Genomic DNA, 14,117 nt, shown 5'->3' with positions numbered 1-14,117 from the left:
TGCAGCTCTGTAACTTCAATCCGGGGGCCAATTGTTTCTCGTCGCTAACAAAGAAATCAACTCCCGCACATTGTCAACACACCATCTTTTCATAATATGCTTCAGTGAAACGACCTTCAGCAGTTATTTCAGTCAATCTCGAAGCTATATAGTATCGACAGCTGCTGTGATTTCTCAAGCAGGAAGTGGCTGTGCATCCATAATTAATTTCTTACTTGCGTACTTGTCACTTTATCCTAAAGTTTTCTCTTTATTCGGAACAGCAAAAGCTTCCACTTATGTGAAAGAAAACAATTTCTACCATAACTTGTTTTTTTTAATTGTCGCACGCAGTCATGTCTAATGATCTAATGACTATCAGAAAAACAACATGTTTAATTAAAGTTTCTTTGATTTTTGTGACGTGCACAAAAAAACAATCCAGCCACACAGATGAGAGAGATGCCACACATACATTCAGCCCATGGTGTTGCTTCCACCTCTCTTGTGATCGTGGGGCCACTTTAATGCAACAATCTACACTATAAACCAACATTTTATGGAGTCAGTTTGATGGCAAATGTACTTTTATTTGTTCACACATCAAGCTGATTCTAGAGAGGGAGTTGGTATTTGACGATCTGCGAATGAGGCTCAACAAATTGTAACCCAAAGCGTCGGTATTTGCCTTCCCGACCTTTAAATCACTCTTTATCTCTTCTTTTTGGTTGTTGAAGGCAACTACTTTAGTAACTTTGGCAGATTCATTAAAACAATATGTCCAACCACCCAAGTTATATAAAAAGGCAGACAGTGTGTTAAAATTAATTGGCTTAATTTGATAACACTTCGAAAGTACATTGCAGTTTGGATCAAGAGCATCTTGATTTAAACCACTTTCGGTTTTGGGCCCTGAATCACACCACACCTGCAACTAGAGGGCGAGAATCTGTAGCCGTTGGCAACTGGGTCAACGCTAATGAAGAGCCATCCAATAGCTGTTAGCTCTGATCACAGAGGCGTGTTTTGAGCCTGACAGGGCCAATGAGGGCACCCGTCTGGCCGTGACCTCATGAATATGTATGGGCAAATGCAATAGTAAGACCTCTTTGATAGGCAGTATGCAAATTGTTCTGATTCGGTTGTCTGAAGTGATTTCCAGTGCGAGGCGTTAGGATCTGAAAACAGATGAGGAGAGGTGTGAGAGTGTGAGAGTGAGAGAGCGAGAGCGATGGAGAGAGAGGATTCAAAGCACATCATTGGAATATTGATGTCCCTCCACAGTACCAGACAAGGTCCTAGTTCATGAGATTGTTAATGACCATAAACTGATGTAAGAACTAATGAATATAGTGATACAGACACAGATAATTATATGTACAGACTCGTATTCAAACTGTTCAACATTCAGTGACCAATTAATCTGTTTAAATAATGGGGTCCACCTCCATGCCCACCAGCGTAATGAACACCAAACAGTCTCGATTGACCTGGCAACCTGATCAGTTTCCTTCGATAGCTGGGAAGATATCTCCCACTTGGTGTGAACCAGCTGACTGCCACAGAAACCGACTGCAGCCTGCTCAAGTGTGTAGCTGCCACTTGTTTTGCTGCAATGTGCTGAGAACCTCCGACTTTAAGACCTGAATTAGAATGTTCTTCATATAACGACTACGTGACGTTATTTATTTATTTTTTTTCCATTTTCGGTTTTCTGATAACATAGCAGGGGTATGCAACGTGAGATTTCCACCGCTGTGTGTGTGTGTGTGTGTCAGATTAGGACACAGTGTAACCTCTACTCGCCTTATCTTGCCACCCGAGTGGTATCATGTGAGTCTGTCCTGCCACCGTCGTCAGATAAATGTTGACTCTGAGCAGGCAGAGGTGAGCAGCAGGGAATCTTTCTGGAAAATGATGTGCGAGAGGAGGCATTGACAAAACGTGACATAAACTACAACCTGATTTATCCGTCTGACCCAGGATCTCTGTTGACATGTGTGAACATACAAAAAATGCTTTTTGATCATCACCATGTGTTTGAGCAGTTTTCCTATGTCTGCTTGTTTAAATGTACAGCACCTTTTGAGTCTTACAACATATTCACCCGTGCTGCATCACTTGTGGCCCCTTACCCACAATGTGCAATCTGATTTTTCTACATGATTTAGCACAGTGTTGTGTTCGGGTTAAATGGCATGTACCAAAATGGCGTACTAGACCCCAGCGCTTAGTTCAACAATTAAGAGTGTCCTCGCTCTAATCACTGCCTCTGAACTTTTTCACTGCTTCAGAAGAGCCATTTAGGCACTAAAGTGCAACTAAAAGCTTCCCGTCCTTGAACTTGTCGCGGTCAGTTCTGTAAACTGGAGCAGAAATTGATTAATTTAAAGCAGTCATCTATAGTGCATGCAGATATTGTCCTTCCTCCACGACCTAGATTATATGAATATGTAAATAGTTGTCATTTTTCAAGTGAGTGTTGGACACAAGATGTCTCCTACTTCGCCGTGAAACCTGTCCTCAGTGTTTGTGCACTGGAGGCTTTAAATTTCTTCATCACACTTTTTGGTGCTGAATATTGGACCAGGTTTGCTTTCAAACCTACTTTTGAGATCACATACCTTTAGCTCCGCCTACAAATAATAAGCAAAGAAAAACTATAATTGCAGGAACGAGAGGAAAAACATATTTTTGACTGTAGGAGGACCTCGAATAAAGCCCTTCCTGCCACTTTTCCCACCCACCAACGCTCTGTTTCATGCAGAAAAACATCAAGCCATTGAGGAAAATTACTATCTCAAAGCCATTTCATGGGATCTTTAACTACAAAGTGACTGCTACAGCAATCTTTGTAATAGTATACAGCACATGGCAGGGCTTTGAGCCGGCAAAGGTGTATTATTGTCAAGGTGCGCAGCCTTTTTTTTGTCCTAACCTGCGCCCGTTTGCTATTTTGGTGACATGCTGTGAACTTGATTGCCTGCAGAGGAGCAGTACAGGAGGGGGTGTGTCAGCAGTGGTCAAGCAGTGCAGTGTGGTTTTGTGAGGGACTGATACCAGCAGCTATCACACCTACTGATAATGTATTCCCACTACAGTCTCCTCCCCTGGCAAAATTTTAGACATGAATGCATTTTGAATCTAAATACGCCAAAGTTTCTGCATACATGACTGGCCACGGACATTAAATATTCTGATGTCTTTCCCTGCGCGTAGGACCTTGAAATTCAAACTTCGTAGTTTTATATACATAACAGAAAAGTTCTCTGCAGGAAGTCTCCGGGTGTAGTGACACATAAAACGAGGCCCTACGTGCTATATTTAATACCACTGCAAATATTTCCATCAGTGCACTTGTTCTATTTGCAGTGGCACAAATGATAATTTCCATCCTCAGACACAAAGCTCTTCATCTTGCACATAATGATGCATCACCTTAATTTTAATTTTCACTCCTTCACAGTTACTTAATGTGCCTCAGGCCCACCCACACTTTTATGTAGGAGTACTTGAATTTTTTGTGATCTTTTCTAAAGTGCAGCTAATTGCTACTTGGAGCCAAAGAGGGGAAAGGAAACGGAATATATTTTACACTGATTAATTGCACGGAGCAAGTGAGCGTCGGGTACATTATTGAAAACACAATCGGACGCTGACCGAGAGCTCGCTGTCCTCACATACACAAACATAATGTGTTAGAATAAAAAAGAAAAAGACTCCTTTTTCCGTCTATATGATTATGCAGGAGGTTTCAGGTTTATGGATGTTTTTGAGTGAATGTCCATACAGCTTTGTGTGTGCGTGTGTGTCATTCACTAAATTCACATATGGATCTTTGTGTGCAGTTCCAAGAGACTTTGAGACTACACTGACTTATTAAACCAATGAAAACATGAGACAGTGTGTGCCTATGTGCCGTGTGTGTGTGTGTGTGAATGCTTCTAAATGTTCGTATGGGAGGACAACCCACTCCACTGTAGATGTTCCGGCACCTTAAAGCACCCCCTCGTGAGCCACATGCTGCCATCATTACTTAGAGCATGGCTTGGTTCAACCGCCAACACTAAACATGGGGTTGTAGAAACTGTGCCTTATGGGGTCTTTTAACTTCACAATTGGTTGTCCCAATTCTGTCAACCCAACACGGAACAGAGTGCGCACAAATACAAACCTGACTGTGTGTGTGAGTGTTTGTGTGTAGGGCTTTGTATCTCTTTGAATGCACTTTCTTCTTTGTGTATGTGCATGTTTGTTTTTTTGTGCCTTTCTTTAATAATGTTTGTTGAGAGATATTGAGCTAAGCTCCGGCGCATTCTTTTTTTGTTGTTGTTGTTGGGTTAAACCGATAAGCTCTAAGTCACTAGTTCATAAGTAGGCCTGGTTGAACACACCAAGTATTTTAAACTTCTAGAGGTGGTGGCTGATCATGTTGTCGCTTTAAAGTTTGCAGTTTCCCAAAAGGTGCTTTGGTCTCTCATGGATGTTTCTTTAAAGCAGAGAAAGACAACTTGTCCACTTGGCCCCACACCTGGCGTTTCCATTAGCAACATAGCTAGTGCTAACAGCTTATGCTGACAGAAGTGAAAAACTATTTTAAGAATCCTAATTTGACCTAGAAACCCTGATCTCGGTGCTATGAAAAGGCAGATTAAACACCCGTTTGCCTCACTAAGTAGGCAGATGTTGTTACTTACTGATCCAGCAGAAAGAATGCAATGTTTGTAATTGTCCACAGTCCCACAGCTAAGGGGGAACACATATAAGCATGGGAACAAACTTTGACACAACACCAGAGTGCTCTTCATCAAGTATATGCCCATACTTTTACTCTTGTTTCACCTCTGTTGCTATCACTCTTCATCTTTCCTTTTTTTGTTTGTTCTTGTATCTTTTGCAGTGTATAGTTATAGTCCACAGTTATTCCAGTTCTTTTATCGTGACCTTGGGATAGCAATCGAGGAAAACAATGTTTTTTTTTTGGTTGTGTTAGTGATTACCTCAGAGGGATAATTAAAGGCCAAGAAAATGTCTATTGCCAGCGTGTATAGACTTTAAAATAAACTGAAGATTGAAACTTGGTCGTCGCTCAGCATCCAGTCTGACCAGAATTGAACCAGCGTTCATTGTGTCGATGTCCTTAAAAAGAGTTACAAGAGATTCATTGATTACTGATTATTGGCCGGGAGGGACGGTTTGAAAGTTTTAAGTCGAACAAATATTAGCAGCGTGTGTTTAATCAATCTAGAAATGTTCCCAAATACAGCTGCTGGCACACTTCTGACTTCAACCTGTTAGCCGAACAGAGTGTATTACAAAAGCAGACACAAGAACAGTGATTAAACACTGATTAAAGCAAACAGCGCTCGGGTGCACAGCATGTATCAAAGACTGAAAACGTGTTCCTATTGAGAGGCAATTCGGTCTGACCTTACAGCTCATCTCCTGCACCCTGACAGTCTGCTAAAGCTCAAAACATGGATGCACCCCCCCCCCACACACACACACACACACACACACACACACACACACACACACACAAATGCTGAGCCACTAATTGAGCTGCTACAGTAGCAACTTACTACTACTACTCACTCACTGCTTTTTGAAATTGTAAATAGGAGGAATCACCAGGGAACGTTTTCATTTCCTGTTATAGCATTTTTCTTTGGGCTTAATGAGCACTTAACAGCAGACTGACAGTGGGGGTTGAGAGTAATGGGCACAAGGCCAGTTGGCTTGATGGGCTCATTTGACTTTGCATTGTCTTGCTGATGGTGACTGGGATTTCTAGCACAGCTGGTTAATAAAAGCTGGACAGTGGCTGACGCTGGTATGCATGCCCACTTGCTCCTTTCATCAGGCCCCAGTTGCCTTGATGAAGGCAATTTGCACGGCCTTTAAAGAACATAGTAAAACATTCTAAGGCACATATTTCCCCTGCCCTCTCTCTCACTGCTCTGCTGACATTAATGAAATGCTCTTAATCACTGGTCAGCAGAACCCTTTTTGATATAGTCATATTTCAAGTTTAACCATATAATAGAACACATTCTGTCTTTAAGGTTTGGTGGAGTTGGCTGATTCCCATCTCTGGATGATTGATTGATGCATATCTCATAACGTCCAAATGTTTTGATTGCATATGTACAGTCTGTCTTCTATGCAGCCTCTTTTCCTAGATGCCCCCCCCCCCCCCCCCCCCCAAAAAAAAAAGAAAAAAGGCCAGCCTACCATTCCCAAAAAAATGGCTTGTTCAAATCCCAACTGTTGCAGCTGCTTTCAATCTCCACCCCAGCTCCCCTCCTTTTCTATAAGATGATATTGGCTCCTGACTGACAATGGTTGCAATGATAAAGCCAGATGTCATTGCCTGATTTGGCTGGTGTAAAGCTTATTTGGGCAGTACACTTCTTGGATGCACTTCTGCAGCCAAACAACCATTGAATGTTGGAAGGGTCTGTCATTCAGCCTTCTGTGCTATTAACCCCCACTCAAAAGAGATTAACACACACAATCAGGCTCAGCCTCAGCTGCCAAGTGCACCGTCTCAATATATGCACGCCCATGCACATCCGAACGCAAACACATGCATGATTACAGATTTCCAGACACATATCTCAAATGTAATGCTTCTACCACTCTCCTCCATAGAAACAGCTGATCTTTATTCTGTTGTTCCGTTATTGGCAACAGATCAGTACGAGCCTTTATACTAATCCACTGCCTGCTCTAAGGACTTTTATTTTGTCTATTCATGGTTTGTGTGATACGGGATAAAACATGAAACAGGTACAGCTAAAAAAAAAATAATACATAAACTCTTCCCTGGGATCATCTGCTGCCTGTTTGAATAATCTTTCAAATTTCAGGAGGCTAATTTACATTTATAGATTAGCTAAAGTGTTTTTATTCACGTTAGTTTCTGCTTATTTTTAAATGTACTAACTTATAATTTATGCTGCCATATATGTATTTAGATTAGATGTTTCATTAAATTAAGGTATACTTTTTTTTTTTTTTTTCCCCACAGCTTGAGTGTACTCATGCAAGTTCAGCACTTGTGCAGGGAAAGAAAATACTCCTCTGCATGACACACAATAATACCTGTTGCCCGCGGTATTTCGCAGATTGTGGCTTTCGTAGCTCAGTTTATTTTTAAGTGTGCATTCACAGCTTGAATGCTCCGCAATTAGGTCTCTGACCCTGAACGCCAGTGGCTACTGTGATGATAATCAAACCAAGCCCACTGTGATACCCTGGCAGATTGTCCAGCGGTGAGCCATTCAATATCTAGCCCTTACTGTATTTAGGGGTTAGAGCGGTCGTAGGGGTGGGTCACAGAAAATATAAACCGAATACCAAACTGTGTGGAAAGTTCAGAAGTTCAAACAAATGGTTTAAAGCTTTCATTCATGTACACGATTGTAACTGCGCACACATCAGAGAATCCTTTTTCAAATGAATCCTCCAGGAATGTTGAAGGTCAATCTGATTGATTTAAGGTCTTAGAAGCAAACAAACGTTATTATTCATCATTTATGGTCTAACATTTGTATGTAAAATGGGGCCCAACATCTTGGAAATGAGATGGGCAATTTACTAAACGCGCTTTTATTGATTGCACTCAGACGTAATCAGACTGCTTTTTAGTCTATTATCAAGTTGATTGGCTTTATAGCACAACTAAAAAGACGACTGGTGAATAACTGTATTCTCGGCTGATTGAGAAGACCCTTGAGGAATCGTCACAGAATGCTTTGTTTGAGGAGCACAATGAAAGAGTTTCAAAAATAATTGGCATATTTGAACACTGGCGTTGGTGCTGGACGGGAACTGAAGCGAGGTACTTCCCGCAGATATTCGCAGCTACCACATATTGTGTATTCCACTCAGCATGGGAGTGAGAGAGAGATGCGTATGTAGTAGATAAATGGTTGCATCCCTGACCGTTACAACTCTACAGTACAGGGCATTGATCCCCTTCATCTTAACTGGACACCTCCTGAGGCCTCGCCAGACCACAATGATCAATACCGAATCCTTCTGATCTTACATTACACATGCTCTGTTTCTCTTTTTCCCACGTGCAGACATTCTGTTTGTGTGATGGACAGTCGGTCGGCCAGGCTCTCTCTCGCTCAGACTCCGAGCAGATTCCGGCACAGAGGCACCGCTGCCCCAAAGCCACGTTCAATTTTAGCAGCTCGGCCAAACTCTGCACGGCGCCTCACCGTTCCCGTCACACAGGAACTGGCATCAAACACTTGATTTCGGCCTCTTCAAAACAATACAACATGTATACACATTTGAGTTGTTTTCCTGCTTCTTTTGAGGGAGGTCCCAGTAAAACATCCACAGCTCATTTTAAAGAAGGAAAATAAAGTATATTTGCTTACTCAGCTCAAACAAATGCTCCTTCATTTCACCGCTGATATTGTGGATGTTTTGTATGACTAGGGGAGTAAAAGTGCGTGTGTGTGTGTGTGTATATATCTTTGTGTGTGTCTTTGGGCTTTTTCTGTCTTTTGGCTGTGAGCTGGAATGGACTGGGTTTGTTTCTGTCTGGACTGATAAGAGGAAGCCGCTTACATCCCTCTCTTATCACTCTGCTCAGGGCTAATATCCCTTTTATTTTTTCTCTCTTTCGCTCATTGTCAACCTTTGTTGTTGGTGAACTGGGAAGAGGTTCAGCAACTTATCAACCGTCCCACTTTCTTGTCCTTCATCTTCCCCGCCCTTCTTTTCTCGTTCTTTCTCTCCCTCCGCCGCTCATTGCCAAAGCACTTCAAGTCTCCAGCGTATCGCTTTGAGTGGCATCAGACCGGAAGACTCATCAAGAGATCATGTGTACTCAGAAGCCGGAGCAAATTATAATAAAACGTTTAAGATTCGTCAACCTTTAGCTTTTTTTTTTTTTTTTTTTTAAGGTTTGCGTGGATGAACTTCGAGCCATTTTTTAAAAAGATATCACTGCCCCCAACACATGTTCACATTCAGAGCTGAAGTGATTTTAATCTTCTCATGGGGGTGGGGCAGAAGGTGGATTGGGATCAACCCTTTTAGGCTTTAAGCTTGCAATAACGTTGCTATCTTATTTCATGTTTTGCTCCCCTCCTTGATGACTTTTCTTTGGATTGGATTGCCTTTTCCCGATGTATTTCCTGCAGAAATAAATGGATTTCTGTTGCCGCGTGTGATGTGCCTTAGCTGTCTGTCAGTCATGTAAGAGATGCAAATTTAAGACTGCAAAAAATCCACTGCACACACGGAAGACATACACGCACACACACAGTGAAAAAGCCTAAACAGATGATGCACACGGATGCTGTATGCATGCACACTCTTTGCAGCAGACGGTTTCTGTCATTTATGCGAGCGTCTATATGCGTCTATGTCTACACGGGATATCCTCCCAAGCTCCGGCCTCCTCTTCGAACGTAGGCTGTTTCTAAATGTCAGGGCTCTACCCCACTTGCAGACTCGTAGACTTTGAGGGCATCCAAACTCACATTTCATCCGGTTCACAAGGGCCCTCAAGCTGACTTTCTGCAGACTTCACCAGACTTCACTGAATCAATCACCCACAAATCATCGCAATACAGATGTAACATTATGGAATTTATTTTGAATGTGTAAAACATTAAAAAAAGGAATCGGCTAGAAATTTCCAGGCTAGAAATAATATTCAACTACACCATAATACTTCTTAATATAAATAATAATATAAATATACATATTTATTATATCAAAATGCATTTTATTATTATGGTCTTCAGAGTCGTCCATCAGTGGCTTGTATTTGCCTTACAGTGTCCTGCACTTGCAGACTTGATGTGATGACAGCCATCAGTCACTTCAGCAGCTGTGGCTCAGGAGGTAGAGCGGTTGCCACCAATCAGAGGGTCAGTGGTTCGATTGCCCCCTACAGTTTGCATGTCAAAGTGTCCTTGGGCAAGATACCGCACATTTCTCCTGGTGATGGGCAGCTGGCACCTTGCGTGGAAGCCTCTGTCACCAGTGTACAGATGAGTGTGTGATTGGGTGAACACGGACCTATGTAAGAAAGCGATTTGAGTGGTCGGTAAGGCTAGATGAGTGATATGTACGGCTCATTGACTGTTTTATCGTTCTGGCTCGAAATAAGCAAGTTATCAGGGGCCATTATGCCAAACTTGAGGCTTCACATACCACTGGGTGGTGTCACAATGAGAATATGCTCAGGTCGGTTTAGCTCCTTCAGTGAATACACTCTGCTGACCCATAAATTGACTGATTGATGATACCGACTTTCACATTTGCTAACTCACTGACACAAAGCGAGCCCAGTGTTTAACATAATACATTTAGGTATAAAAATCTCAATAACGAGCACCAGCAAATTGCAGTGCAGTTGACTTTGTGCCTTTTTCCTATCTTGCTCTCACATCATTGTCATTCAGTTACCATAGCGATCTCTACCTGTATGTGAAAGGGCCTATATTTATCACAATCACCCACAAATTAATTTCATGCACCCTTCTTTTGGAGATTGACAATTATGAGAAAAAAAATTGGGTGTGCATTCACAAATGAGTAAAACCGGCGGAGTGGAATATTTCTTCAATTTATTGCTAAAATAAATTTTAAAAACAAATGTACTGACGACTCCGATGAGCGTGAAGAAATAAATCTACTGAGCAGAGGCAGGAGACAAAAAAAACACAGGAAGGAGAAGAAAGGACTAACTGAGAGGCAGCCCAGATATTCCTCACAAGTCTTCCCAGATGTTCTGATTGTATCTACAGCTCAGAAGGCATGCCTCCCATACATGGTTATCTGTTTAACAACAAGGAAGGGAAGAGTAGATGCAGATCTTCTCACCTCTGGTCAAGTGAGGAAAAGACGGAAAATGGGTAGAAGACAGGAAGTCTGCTAACATAGATAGATTGCCGGCCATCCTGCAAGTTTTACACAAATCGGCTTGATTTGTCGGGGATCTTGTTCTGTAGACACATCTACAGTAGCTTCGAATGGCTAGGTTGTAGAGACCATGAGATATAAACCCAAAGAGCTGACATCACTATGCCCTTATCCAGACCTTAACGTTTAACCAGGGTACTTATGAAATCCTATCCTGTGAGTTCAGAGTGTCCTGGGAGAGTCATATTTTTCTCCCACAACATACGTTCAGTCATACGTTAATTGTACGCAAAAGACACACACACACAGACACACACACACACACACACACACGTATTAGCTTCTGCCCACTGACGTCTCTACCTCACTCGCCTATAAACATGCGCACCTGCACGCGAAGTTCACCAGCGCGAGCACGTACACAAAATCGTGCCTCCACGACTTCTTGTTTATCTTCACGCCTTCTCCGAGGCATCTGATCTATGAAGAACGCGAATCACATGAAAACCATTGATCCGCGCCTTTCATCTTCGCCGTACACGCTGGATGCGAAAAAAGATGCGGTCGATGACGGGGGGGTTCAAGTCATGTTAATCTTATTGACTACTTGAAAGGACGCGGTGATTTAGTGAATACGCAAGCACTCTTGAACAACACACACACACACACACACACACACACATACATACATCAAGGAGCATGCCTGATTGTTTGATGTTTTTTTATCCTACCTTCCATCAAAGCGAGATCTTTTCAAAGAATGTGTCTTCCTGGATAAACATATGTTAACCATAGCTACGCGCCACAGTAACCGGCCGAATCATTGTGTTATGGAACTCTTTTGTACTTTTATTATTGATGGGAACATCGCTCATCCGTCCCCAATCACCTGCTCTTTACACACTTGGGCAGAAGAAGAGGAGGCTTGAAGAAGAAGATTTCTCTATGAATCATCTCTTCCCCAAAGGTGTGCTAACCAGAGAGATTCAAGGGCACGGTAAATGGAAGAGGAAGTATATTCCCAGCCCATTTATTTCCCTTTTAAACTCATGATATGCGGTGCACTATGCAAGGCAGGGGAATGTTTTTCGAAGGTATCTGACAGTAGGGACAGACGGATGATTGAGTGAGTCAGAGGAGTGCGAGGTTACGTGGTTATCTTGCACTCCATTTCTGAGCACTCACCTTTGTGTCTGGGAAGCTGTTCAGATTAAGTAAGTGATGAGGCTCGGTGAGGCCAAAGAAGAGGACCTCTGAATGAGAGGGAACCAGCAATCTTCCATTCAAGATACCTCGGTTTGGGAAACCATTGAGTGAGAATGAAGGAGGACATGGGCGCTTACTTTGTGTCGCATTCGCTTCTGCTGATGTGCCGTCGAGCAAAACATATCGGTGCCAGTCCCAGAAGCAGGATCGTTCTCATCTGATATTGCCATGTTTGTGCTCGCGCTGGAATATTATAAGCAGTGGTGTCCAAGGTCTATAATTTCACTTTACGGAACAGCGACAAAGTCTCGAGCAAGCTGTTGAAGCTGAATTGCTGTAGTATAGGACTCTCGCCCAGGACAGATGATCAACCGTTTTTCGGACAGTGGCCAGGACAGCAACAGGTGCATACATTTCCTTTAATTGCACCTCAGAGAAATATTTGACCGCACAGCAAGTCTCTGTGTCAACAATGAGTAGAAAATCATCAGCATGTTTGGACCATTTGGGCTAAAGATACCATCTGGCTCGATTTGAATTTGAATTATGAAGGGTCGTCCTCTCTGTAGGATTGAAGTCTGTCCACGTAATTGCAGAGTTTATTTTGTTGGCCGGTTTAAATGTGTCTACCTCACTGATTTGTAGTCATCTTTTTCGTCCATTCCCTGTAACTCCCCTTGATTTTGCTGTATTTTAATGTGAACTTTTTAACTTTATGTGAATCACTCTCTAACTCTGTGGATTTGTAATTTAGCCCAGTCTGCTGAAGTGCAGATGACAAAAAAATGTCATAGTTAAATCGGCCTTTTCTGTTTGAACCCTCACATCTTCCACCAGCTTTGTAACGTCATGCAAGGGCGCAGGAAATTAGGGGAACAGCATTGCCTCGCTGCATGGAATTTAAAATAATTAGAGAGCTTCTTCTATCATTGATCTGGTAATTGGGTATGTTGTGGTGTTACTGAAAATAAATCCATGGGATCCTTTGAATCTTCTGCGGAAATTGACTTTGTAAGTCACGCTCGACCTCGCAAGTATGCCAGCGCTATAAAGTTTTCAAAAGTTCTGAAATGACTTCCCAATTTAGGATTACATTTTTAGCTGGTCAGTTGCAACTTTACTTGCATTCACTTGTGCACCTGAGTGTATGTGTATGTGTGTGTGTGTGTGTGTGTGGTCATTTTGTGACATATTTTATTCAGTGGATAAATATATAAATTGCTCGATTTGTTGTTATGTTGAGTGTGTTTGTACAATATTTCTAAAATTACTCTTCTATTTTTGTCTCTCCTCTCTCTCCCTCCCGCTTCCAACTCTTCATTTTTTTACCCACCGCATCCTGTTTTCTCTCCAACAAGGTAAGTGTTTGTCACATTGTCAACACCTTGTCAGATTTCCAAATCGAATGCAGTACTTACCCGTCCAGCCCACACAAAAGGCTAAAGTAATCTCTAACAGTTAGATTCTTTCGCAAATACCGCACAAACGCACTAGAAATCAGCCCATTCACACCATTTCACACGTCTTCACTGGGTCGGCACGTAGAAAACATTTTATAGCTTCAGTTGGAGGTAATCACCAGGCCATTACTGCCTCTGCTGGGATTTTGAGCCTCTTAATTTCTTCATTCCCTTGGAGGGGAGACATTTTGTGCCATGTGGCAACCATTTTAAATACGCTGATACCAGTGTCTGGACAGGTTGGTTCTAATTTTAGCTACGCTCTATACGTGATAGGAAGTCTGATGTTTGATTTTTGGATTTTTAGGGGGTATCAAGAGACATAAGTGAGGTGAGCATTCTTTAAAAAAGTAAGCTAGATAAGGTGATATTCATCAGTGTGAGGTATTTATCAGCTTCACAGGAATATGATATATGGAAAAACAACAGATTTTAGTAGCTTATAAATTTCTTTGTGGAGGTTGTAAACAGACCAACTCATGCAACAGTTCAGACTTGTTTCTTTAGAGCTAATTAAAAACCTGCTGCATTCCCTAATAAATTCTGATAGACAGAAACAGAAAGACGTGT

General features: G+C 42.1%; 1 protein-coding gene across 3 annotated transcripts in view; it reads left to right on the top strand.

The window, feature by feature from the left end:
- Positions 1-14,117, top strand: part of grid2 (glutamate receptor, ionotropic, delta 2) — a 494,495-nt gene that overhangs the window by 195,236 nt on the left and 285,142 nt on the right. The gene's annotated exons all lie outside the window — the stretch shown is intronic.

This window comes from Sparus aurata, chromosome 5, assembly GCF_900880675.1.
Source record: "Sparus aurata chromosome 5, fSpaAur1.1, whole genome shotgun sequence".
Taxonomy (NCBI): domain Eukaryota; kingdom Metazoa; phylum Chordata; class Actinopteri; order Spariformes; family Sparidae; genus Sparus; species Sparus aurata.
Note: the sequence above shows the minus strand (reverse complement) of the source record. Positions and strands in the feature narration are given on the sequence as shown.